Source organism: Polistes canadensis, unplaced genomic scaffold (assembly GCF_001313835.1).
Source record: "Polistes canadensis isolate GaletaPanama2010 unplaced genomic scaffold, ASM131383v1 scaffold_189, whole genome shotgun sequence".
In the NCBI taxonomy this organism is placed as follows: Eukaryota; Metazoa; Arthropoda; class Insecta; order Hymenoptera; family Vespidae; genus Polistes; species Polistes canadensis.
Genome location: NW_014569736.1, coordinates 256606 through 268975, shown reverse-complemented (window position 1 = coordinate 268975; position 12370 = coordinate 256606). Strand labels below are relative to the sequence as shown.

General features: G+C 28.4%; 1 protein-coding gene across 3 annotated transcripts in view; it reads right to left on the bottom strand.

Annotated features, from left to right (window-relative positions):
- The window catches only part of LOC106789553 (probable G-protein coupled receptor CG31760), a 110220-nt gene that overhangs the window by 58485 nt on the left and 39365 nt on the right, over window positions 1–12370 (bottom strand). The window lies entirely within an intron of this gene.

The following is a 12370-nucleotide window of genomic DNA, read 5'->3' as shown; positions in this document are numbered from 1 at the left end:
AAAAAAAAAAAAAAAAAAAAAAAAAAAAAAAGAAATTGGAACGAACTAAATGATGTAAAAAAAAAGGGCTTTTCTTTTCTCTATTGTGTTAAATTCGAATCGAATTTTATTTTCGAAGCAATGACGTGGGAAATGCCAAGAGCATTGTCTCGCTTCGCTTGGTCGGTTATAGTGATAATAATTATCTGTCAACGACATAAACGTTTATGAAATATGTCCTATGATACTGGTCTAAATCGATGATCGTACGTACGGTGTCATTGAGTTTCAAATCGTGAGTAATAGGCGTATGATAAATAGCATCATACGCTAATGTAACAAATCTTTGACGGAAGATTATCATCTTAAGAAGATAAATATTCACAATATATTACACCTGCAAACCGATATTACATTCATTTTGTTGTTTATCACAATTCCTAAAACAAATTCATTTAAAAGATTGAAGCTTCAATAATTTTCTTATACAATTAAAATAGCATTTGTTTTTTTTTATTCATTATGAGTATTATCAATTGAAAAAGAAAATAATGATTGTTACATTCGTATTCATTTATTTGATATTATTTATTAAATATGCGAATGATAATTATAATTTTGAAAAATAATTTCATCCATTGTAATCATATATTTGAAAGATATAATATAATAATAAAATGGCAGATGGTAATAGAACAAAATCTTGAACATTTTTACTCTTACGTATTTTTAAATCTTTGGTATTGAAAGGCAAGCTTGAAAAAGGTACAGATCAAAGAACGTCAATATTGACGTTGACGAAACGAATATATATCGCGAACGAGCTTGTAATTTAACCATGCGTACTCTACCAAAACGGACGTGTGTCCGTCAAAGCTTTTCGAAATTCGTAACGAATTCGAAAAGCGGTTTAAATTTGTCTACTGTTTTCGACGTGAATGAACGATAAAATGATTAAAAAAAGGAAAAAAAAAATATTTAAATATTTCATCCCTTTTGCGAATGATATTTAAGTTAACTATTAAAGAAAATTCTATCCGGGGGTGGAGGGTGGGAACAAAAATGTTGTAAAAAGAAATAATGAAGAAAGCAAAGAAAAAAATTGTTAAACGTTACAAAACAATAATTCTATTCTCATTGTCAATAAGAAATAAGTTTAGGGGTTTTATTAAACGTGTGTAGGATTGTAAAAAACCTGTGTATATATAATAGTTGAATATACGTCGAAAGAAACAAGATCTTCGTTGGCAGTAGCGTAAACAACATTTCCCAGGTTCGACCGGATCATAGCCAATAAAACGAAGCAATTTCTTAGGTTCTCGGGGAAAAATGTAGGAGGGTTGGGAAGGGTAGGGAAGGGAAGGGATAGGAAGGGAAATAAAGGCGTTATCGTTCTCGAACTAGCTAGGAAAAAGCTTCCGTTCGTGATCGACCGTTTGCCAGTGAGAAAGCTGATTTCCATGTAGACAGACTTGTTTTCTTTATCTTTTCTCTGATAAACCTGATTCTTTTAACTGTTCCTTCCCCCTCGCCCCCTCGCCCCCTTCCTCCCACTTTCCACCTTTTTTTTCTTTTTATATTTAGCTTCGTTCATAATTGAAAAAGATACAAAATATAAAATATATATAATGTTCAGACAGTTTATATAAGTATTCAACACATTTCAAGAATAAATTCTCTTCTCTTAATTATAACCATTTTATTCGAAACTTTTTCAGATATCATTTATTTCAGTTTATTTTTTCAATCTTATTTTCTTCTCTCTTTACTGCATGATGATACTCCCTTATACTCTTTTCATTTATTCCAAGTAGTAATTAATAGTCGTCGTGAATTTTTCTTAGCCTTTAATTTTTTTTAAATTGCATCCCTTTGAATTAAATATGTGACTTTTCAACAGTTAATTTACGCGACACTTTATGTATACTTATCTCTATATATAATATCGTTTATTTAAAAAATATACAATTATATATCTTTAATATAGAATAATATAATATAATATATATATTTATATAACATAGAATGAAATTTTAACTAATTAGTTAGCGAATAATATATCATCTTTTTACGTGGAAATGAATAATGCACATATTATGCATTTCTACATTGATTTGTGAATACATTTTGTAGAAAATATATGATTTCTACAAATTACTACATTTTCGCAAATTACAGAACTCAGTAATTTGACCGAGCGTGATAGGGTTTAGTGTTGAAACCCATGCAATATACGAGCAATTTCTTCTCGCTAGAATGCAAAATTCTCGTAAAACTCCAAAGTGGGACGACTTTTCCCCTCTTCCACCTCCTCCTCCTCCTCCTCCTCCTCCTCTTCCTCTTCTTGCTATTTTCTACGCTATCTTTCTTTCCTCCTTCTTTTCACTTCGATTTATTCGCTAAGGATTTCCGTCAAAGACGATTTATCTTTTCCTACTTCGGTCATCTTTCCTACTATACTGAGTTATACCCAGATATTCATATATTTCAATTTACTTTTCTTTCTATTACGAATTATTGACTTCTTGTTTCGACGCGTCCCTCGACGTTTCGAAGAAATATTTCAAAACGTTAACGGTAGCGTTATTAAAATAATTAAATAAAAATAGAAAATAAAATGCTAAAATCAGAACGTTTTAATTTTTAATTTTATTGGTCAAATGGATTATTCCCTTTATAAAAATACACAACGTTCGGTAAGTCATATAAACAATATATTATTAATAAAAGTACTTTCATAAAAGACAATTACATAAAAATGTAAAGATGGTAAAAATAAGAGCGTTGGAATCTTAAATTTTATTCATTAAATTAATTATTCACTTTATACACATGCGCAACGTTCGGAAAAATCATATAAACAATTCTCAATAAAAGTATTTTCATAGAAGAGAAAGTGCCAGTCTCAAGGTGCATTTCGAGGAAGATGGTTGACAGCACATATATTCTGAGCTTTTTAACAATCATAGACATTTCTATCGATTAATTAACAATTATTTTAATACTCTAATAAACTTTCTTTATATTTCAGATTGTTTAACATACCTTGAATAAAAAATAATTTTAATATATTTTTATTTGATGTGTTACTTTTTTCAATTAGTTTTCTGTTAATATTAAGAGTGATGTTCCTTAAAATTGTTCTTGGTTTGATAATCTTAATTCCTTTCAATTTAATTTGGATGTGAACATCTTCAGGATGCACATCCCGGGTCTTCAGAAGCGGTTACCTCCTCGTGGTTAGACCCGGGCAATGGTGTTTTACTTTCAGTATAATGTTTAACATATTTTATGTATGTTATATATTCCATTGCAAGTAAAACACAGCCAAAGACCGCTTACCATAAACATTATAATGATAATTAGTTTCTTTTAAATCCCTAATTAATATCATATCCTTATTCCCATCTCTCCTTGGTACCTTCTATCCACTTAATATACAGAAACTAATTACTTTATAATTTTAATTATCAATATTCTTGTCCAAAAAATATATTAATATATAAGTCTCAAAGGGAATTATAGACGGTTAATAAATCTGATGAACAATTTATTTTCAACTAGTTGTACGTTTCGTCTCTTACTGGGGACTTCATCAGCAACTTGATCATTTACAGTTCACGTGTCAATACATATTATCTTTTTTACAGAGTCATACATTTCAATAAAACTTAACATATTACAATACAATTTAATCCTAAAACACCTTATCTTATCACAAGTAATCATATACTGATCAAGTTGCTGACGAAGTCCCCAGTAAGGGACGAAACGTACAACTAGTTCAAAATAAATTGTTCATCAGATTTATTAACCGTTTATAATTCCCTTTGAGATTTATATATTAATTACTTTATAATGTTTTTTAACAATTTTTCTATACTTACAGATACCATGGAATAGTCGAAAAAATTGTTAAAATTTAAGAAAAACAATTATATCTAGACAATCGCGTGGTGTGTGTTATAATATTTTATATTTTATATCTCTTTATCAAATTATTTATCTCCGATAAGTGATATGTGCATTAATAAATGCACGTAAAAAAAAAAAAAAAGAAAAAAGTTAAAGGAAAAATGCAAATTTTTCAAGATAACAATCCATCGAAACTTTTACGATTTTTCTTCTTCTTCTTCTTCTTCTTCTTAGGTAAAGTTAGTATGGTTGAAAAGATAAATCGATTGTTCCCCTTTAAGTATAACGAGAGAAAAAGTATATATCTCGACCTATCCCAAAGTACAAGTGGCACAGTCCTGACGATTTCAAGGAATTTTCTATAGGTCAGTTATATTGGTATCATGTGTGTTGAAATTGAATTAATATTGATCCATATATAGATAGAAAGTAACCAATTATTAATCAAAAATATTTCTTTTCTATACCGTGTGTGTGTGTGTGTGCGTGCATTATAATACAACCAACCAACCAAATATTTCTCCATTTAAATGACAACTTTTTTATTCTGAAAGAGATATCAATTATTTGTATTATTTTAAATGTATGTAAAATGAGAATACGTATATATTTTAACGAAAAAATACATTTTTCTAAGTATTATTTAACACACGCATAATATATTATTATTATATCATATCGTTTTGTGATATTATAAAATACGTCTAACAGATATTGAATTCCAACTTTGGCAAATACATTTTCCACGAATGTGAAAATAAAACACTGTGTGTATGAAATTGCAATACAATATCTTGCATTAATGAGATTTATAACGAGTATTATGATTTATCCATCAACGATTCATCATCGATTTTCTTTAAACGAAAAAATAATCCTCATGAAAATCATTCCTGTTCGAATTAAGACACGCTGCATATATATATTAATATTTAATTTAATTCGAACGTTTTTCGTCTACGTTTTGATGACCATCCGATTTATTCGATTTTTTCTTTCTTCTATTTTCGACAAAATTATACATCAGCAGCATAGAGATATTTTTAATTGAATTTTAAAATAATAATTTGATTTTAAAATAATAATTTTAACGTAACCCGTACCTATATGCGATAATTCAAAAATAATTCTATATAATAATATATATAACACCCCCACAGGGGTGGTCTCTCGAAAACAAAAGTACATTCTTTGACCATTTTCTATATCGTTGAATATTACTTTGAAATTTTGATGGGATTTTAATTTAACTGACCTCCCCATACATCCATAGTAATGACATTTCGCGAATTTTATTTTATCAAAGGAACATTATGTTACAATATTGTAATATTGTTAACAATAAATCGATTTTACCAAAATTGTTTTATAGCGATAGGATCGATTGTTATTGCAAATACATTTTCAGTTGTAAAATACGCTATTATGTGTATGTGTGTGTGTGTGTATAGACGAACAAACAAAATTTCTATTATCGTGTAAGTGTTGGGGTAGAAATTGTGCGAGTTAAGGGATGGGAAATAAAAGAAAACTATGTTGAAAAAAAAAGAATGTAACTCTTGAGAAGTGCTAAGGGCTAAGGGAGAATTCTGCCGTAAAAAGGAAACGCTTTTGAAGTTGAACTATTTTTTTCTCGCTGATCTCAACTTCAGTAAAATAGATACGTGCTTCGAAACAATGGAAGAATTTGTCGGCGAACGCTCATCATCCACTTATGTGAATTCTTTTTTTGTAGAACGAACGAATTTTTATTTACAAACGTTGCAACATGCTCGAGTAATAAACCCTTTTTTCAAAATTAATTATTAATTAATTTAATCATTTTTTCAGTTTGGTTTAATCATACAATATAGAATGTAATAAATTTTAATATTTAAAGAACAATATATAATATAATATATTTTTATATATAATTTATTTAATATAAAAAATGAGATTTAGATAATCCAATTGAATTATTCAACGTAAAAATATTTCATTTTATTTAGAAATTAATAACGAATGTATTTTTACTGTAATGTAACTTTTTATGCATTTTTACATCATTTCCTTTTTCCAAATTGCAATACACGATCATTTGACCTTACCTGCTGATAGGTGTATTTTTTAGTGTTAAACGAAAACGTACCGAAATATAAACTTTATCGATCGCTACTTCGTTTAAACATCCACCTTGTCTGACAGACACACGTACTCTAACAAAAATACTTTCCCAAAAAGCATACGGCACCCTTTTCCTTTCATCATTTTCTTTTATTCGAACAAATCGTAACATTTTTTCAGTGCACCACGTACCACACTATATACTCTCTCTCTCTCTCTCTCTCTCTCTCTCTCTCTCTCTCTTATCCTCTTGATTTATTTAAACTGCAAGTTTTCACAGAAACGTTTCATTATTCAAGTTCAATGTTGAATTTTAACGAGTATTTATCTCGTCAATGTATTGAGAAATATATTCGGAATCGTTATTTTTGTTATTTTTCTTTAAACGATGAGTAAATCGAAATTCGTATTCAACCTGTGTGTTTCCCATAACCGTTTCAAAAGAAAAAACAATTCGAAAGGAAGAAATTTTTGTGTAAGTTTTTAAATAAAACAAAAGGGACAAAAAAGTGTACGAAGAGAAATAGTTGTAGGAAATTAGAAAAGAAAAATCTTGAACGACGAGAGAGATGTTTGTAAATATTTTCTAAGTTTAAAACGTATTTCTTCAAATAATAAAAGAATAAGAAGAAATAAGGAAAGAAAGAAAGAAGAGCTCGTATTCTCGTATTCTTTAAATTTAAAATATGTTCTTTCGAAACGTTTGAAAATTTGATAGCATGAATAAGCAAATGCATTCATACTCGTAAAAATGTCATTGGATAAAATCCCACTACTGTCACTATTATTTCTCTTCTCGAAAAATCTCGTGTCAACGATTTTCGTCGTACGTGTCGACGTGAAATCGAGTTTTTCGTGATCTCTGAAAGATCATTTTAACATAAAAATATAACGGTTTAAACAAAAACAAAACGATAAAGAAAAGAAACAAATCAAATGATATTTCCTGGTTTACTTTCGATGCATCGATCATTTTTAATCTTTATGCACATATAATTTATATATAAAATATAAAAATATAAATATATAATATATATAATATATATATTGCCATTTTATGAACCTTTGCAGAGTGATTTTTATAACTCGACAAACAATTATTTTCCAACCTAGAATATAAGGGAATTTGTTTAAGATTTGTCAGACGGAAATAATCAAACTATTGTAGAAGTATCAACGTTACAATTGTTAAATATTGGTCACTTTTTTCAATAGTTTTTATTCATCATTATTTAAAACAATTTCGTTTCATTTTACAACAGCATATCGGACTTGTATTCTCGCAGATGGAAACAAGAAATTAAATGATTAACTTATTTGTATCGAAAATGTATTTTATTTTATTTTATTAATCTAACTTGACCAACGTGATATTTTCTATGCACTTGAAATATGACGTGGAACCAACTGACCCAAACTAAACAAACCGAGTACCATTTTCTGTACTCCAATCATCGGAACTTGACTCTGACTATGGCAACCCTTTCGTAAGCGTTCGGTTACAAAGGAGAGTCTGTTGTTTAATCAGCATTAGTTCCTGAAGTATTACAAAATAAATAAATAAATAAATAATAATATAGGCTTTTTTTGTTTAAGTTTCCTAGAATAACAAACGTGAATATCGCAGTATCGCATCTAATAAGAAATATCTTTTAATAAATCTTCAAAGTATTCATCTTTCAAATCAAAATTATCAGCATTCAATTTCTTAAACTAATATTATTAACTATTGCATATATAGTATAGATAATAATAATCGATGACCAATAGCCAAAGTATATTTCCAATAGTGAACTCGTAAATTATGAGAAAATGATTCGAAGAAAAAAATAACATCTTTGATAGAAAAAAAAAAAAAAAAAAAAAAAAAAAAAAAAAAGGAAAAAAAGGAAAAGAAAAGGGAGAAGAAATAGATAGGTGGTTGGAACGAGGATAGAATTTTAGTTGGTCACCATCAGGCACGTGCCAATAAGAAGTTGTGACGTATCAACGGATGCTGGTGCTGGTACTGGTGCTGGTGCTGGTTCTGTTGTGCGCCTCGATATTCAACGAAGCGACATACACGAATCGTGCTTCGTATCCAGATCATCTTTGCGAATAAATTGGGCACACAGTTACGAACGATTCTACGAACGATTTCAGGGACTACACGCGGAAGGAATAATATCCTTATCGCGAGGAAAAAGGAAGGATACAAAAAAAAATATCAATCCTCCCACCACGACGCACATACCTACTTTTATTAACTGGAACGTTGAGATGGGATTAAATTTTAAATGCAATTTTTATATTCGTGTTGGAACTTTCACGATTTTTCTCTTTTATTTATTTATTTATTTATTTATTTGGTCAGCATTTTTTCGATGAAACGATCAAATGGGACAAAATTTTAAATGCAATTTTTATATTCGTGTTAGCACATTCGCGAAGTATAGCAAACGTCAAAATGATGTGCTACAAAATAAATGATTGGTGTTGCTAGTATATGAACAAAAATTTTATCTTTATTATAAATATTTATATTTATTATTATTATTATTATTATTATTATTATTATTATTATTATTATTATTATTTAAAATACTGATCGAATAAATAATAGCTTTAATTTGTTTCTTTTTTTGTGTAAATAATTATTTCATAGAAAATGCAACGAGAGTTTAACACAAATGGAAATTGAAACGTTATAATATCTCGTAACTCGATTATGACAAATGTTTGTGTTCAAAGAGAATGGGCCATGAAATGGCTTAATCAATGTCAACTGACGATTAAGTACAGTAAGTTATAGATAACATTTGCTAAAGTGCATTTCGCTTCGCAGATAATCATCGACCGTTGGATGAATTATTGCCAAGAATTATGACATTTGTCCGGCAATAATAATGAAATGTTTTCTTATCTGTAGTTGAATTCTCTCTCTCTCTCTCTCTCTTTGTAAAAATCATTAAATGTAAACTTCAACGATGAATTCTTGCAAATTTGCATTTAGAATATTTATTAACGCGTATATATATACAAATAATTATGAATGAAAAAAATATATTCGTCGTTTTACGTTTGACTATTTTCAGAATTTTTCCTTAAATCCCCCATAGAGAAGAATTGTTTCTTTAATAAATAAATTAAAAATAGTTTCCAAACGAGGGAGTAAGAATAAGAGACATCACAGCTCGGTATACGAGGGAAGTAAAATTTTGGATAAAATGTAAAAAAGGAAAGGAAAGAAAATGCCAAAAATTGAATCATAATCGTAGCTGAAAAAGAGAGAGAGAGAAAGAGAGAGAGAGAGGAGGGTTGGAAAAGTCTTTATTAAAAGCAAGTATATTTTGCACCCTCTAGTACGATCACGATTGTTTCTGTGACGACGACGAGGTAACTGCTCTAACAGCTTTCTCTTCACATTCGTATTACTCCAGGAAAAAGAGAGAGAGAGAGAGAATGGGGGAAGGGGGATAAAAAGGGAGAAAGAGGGTGAGATCTCTCCCTCAGCCAACTATAACACATTTCGCAGTGCTTTCATACCATTTCGTAGTCAGGTATACTACTAACGGTTGGGATTTTACAGTCCAATATCAAAGCTATATTACGAAGATTGCTTTTCTCTCAAAACTGGCACCCATGTATATATATATATATATATATGTATTATATATATATATATATTCGTCGCTGGAAAGTCGTAACAATATTTGTTAAACTTTTTAACCCTTTGAGTGTTGAATACTTTTAATTGAAGTGTTTTTTACGAATGATAATAATTTATTATTAATGTGATGAATTTATAATTATTAATAAATTATATTCTATTTTTAATAATTACAATTTTTCTTTCTCACAATATTATTCATTTCATCTGACAAGATACAAGAAAAATATTACATTATTTTACATTCGCGTATTGATAAACAACACGCGTATCAAGTTTTATCAAACGCATATATGCGTTCATAGTACTCAAAAGATTAAATATTTGATAATTGAACGAATTTATATTTTGAACTTGATATTTGTTCGTAAACGTCTAACTTGGATTTTAATTTTTGTGTTAGGTATAAAGAGTATTAATTATTTGGTTGGTTTTTTTTTTCTTTTTAAATTAAATTAAAGTATTTATATAAGTATATAGTATATAATCTATAAAATGTATTCATGTATATAGTTTTGCAAATGAAATCTTTATCGACGAGGATAAAGTATTATCAAAGCGTAATCATATTAAAAATAAAAAATAAAATATCCCTTAGTTAAGGGTTAATAAATGAATTTATCCATTTCAGTTCTGAAAAAGATCAAAGCTTTGTAAGTTGTTTCTGTTTCTTTTTTTTTTTTTTCTTTTTTTTTATAAAAAGGATACTTAATATAAAAATATTAATGAATATTTGAATGGACCCGATTTTGTACAAAGAACGCACACAGATTATATTTTGATATTAACGAGTAAATCTCGTAAAAAAAAAAAAAAAAAAAAAACAAAAAAGGGAAGCAAAGTAAAAATGTATTTCTGATGGAACGAGCGGTCAATTTGAAGAAAATTTTTCATTAAACTCCTTTACACTGATATATATCCCATCCGCTAGGGTCAGAAATTAGTAAAAGCTTTTAACTTTGAATATTACGTACGTATGTTAATTTTATCAAAAAAAAAAAAAAAAAAAAAAAAAAAAAAAAATACTCGGTCAGGATTTAATCGTATTCACTTCCATTTTTTTTTTCTTTGAATTTTTCCAAAGTTCACGTCGATGGTCTTTCTTCATCATCGTTTAACAATTTTTCCAATATTTCAAACTTGATGCTTTTACTTTGTTCTTTTTTAACTCGTTCACGAATACATCTCTGATATCCATTTTCCATTTTATTTTTTCCTTTTTATATTTTTACCACCACCACTTCTTCTTTTTTTATCTTATATTTTTATATTCTACACCACTTATGTTCGCACAATATTTCTTCTCTCAATTCTTCGTATTACCAACCAAAAAGTTTCGTCGAAATGATGTTTAAGAAACATCGTGCGAGCACTCGAATAACAGTTTTCCTTTAGTGCGGGTTGAGAAAAGAAAGGAAAGAGAAAAAAAAACAACAAAAAGAACGAGAGGAAGAAGATAAAAAAAGAAAAGTAGAAGAAGTAGAAACAGGAAAAACGAAAAGAAAGTTTTACTCTTCGAGTTAAACTCATGGGTCCTAGCTTATTCCCAAAAGGGACATAGAAAATGTTTGCTTTTATGACACTTTTGTATTCTTTACTCAAAGTCACTGAAAATGTTGCTATTCCGAAGCTTGTTAAAGAGTGGGCAGGTGGTGGGGTAGGGGGTGTGTGGAAAAGGTGTGAGATAAAAGGAAAAATTATAGTCACGAGTTATTATTGTTGTTAATGTTAATTCATTGTTTTGAAACACTTCGTCATTTTTGTTTAATGATTTAAATTTTTTAAAAGATATCTGGACATTTATTTTGGTCAATGGTATAGATACTTAAATTAAAAATTCTAACGTGAATTATAATATATCGATTATTATATATTCTCTCTCTCTCTCTCTCTCTCTATTTCTATTCAAATGATATTATTCAATTATAATTGGCAATAATAGCAAGGAGTCTAGGTAAATGTAGAATCGTCTATTGATTGGATAAATCAAATTTTCAGATAAACCTCTCTTGTTCAATCACGTACTAGTTTACTTGAAGCAAACATATACCGTTATCAAAGACGATCTGAACTCTCGATCGAATAAATTTTGTTTCAACATTTCTATTGTTCTATGACTCTATAATTAAAACATATTAAACGTGATAGAAATATTCTTACAATTAGAAAATAAATAAACGAACGAACATTCTTTATTATTTTTATATATATATACGAAAAAGTAATTATTTATAGAAATGATTTTTTGATTGATTCATTAATTAAATTTGTTTCAAAAAAAGAAATTCCAATATTTGTTCATAGTTTTATATTAAATAATTGTGTAATGTGAACGTTGATTAACATGTAGAGAATCAAAAATCTGGAAAATAATATTGAAAAAATTAATTTCTTAATTTATTTTAAGATATTTTCTTTGAAACTCGTGAATTCGATTTTCCACGAGAAGGAAATATCGATTTGGTAACGTCATTAGGCGATAACACATATTTTTTTTCCCCTTTTCTTATCATTTTTCTTTCCAGACTATACTTACAAATATATATATATGTGTGTGTGTGTTAGGTATTACTATCTATAAGTAGATATACATGATTTATTTCTCTGTAGACAGTCAATTGCACAGGGCGAACGAATGCTCTGGCACTTTTCGACATGAAATGCGAACAGCGTGATTTCGCTTCGTTTCAACTCAAACGGTTAAATCTTTTATCTTTTTTTCTA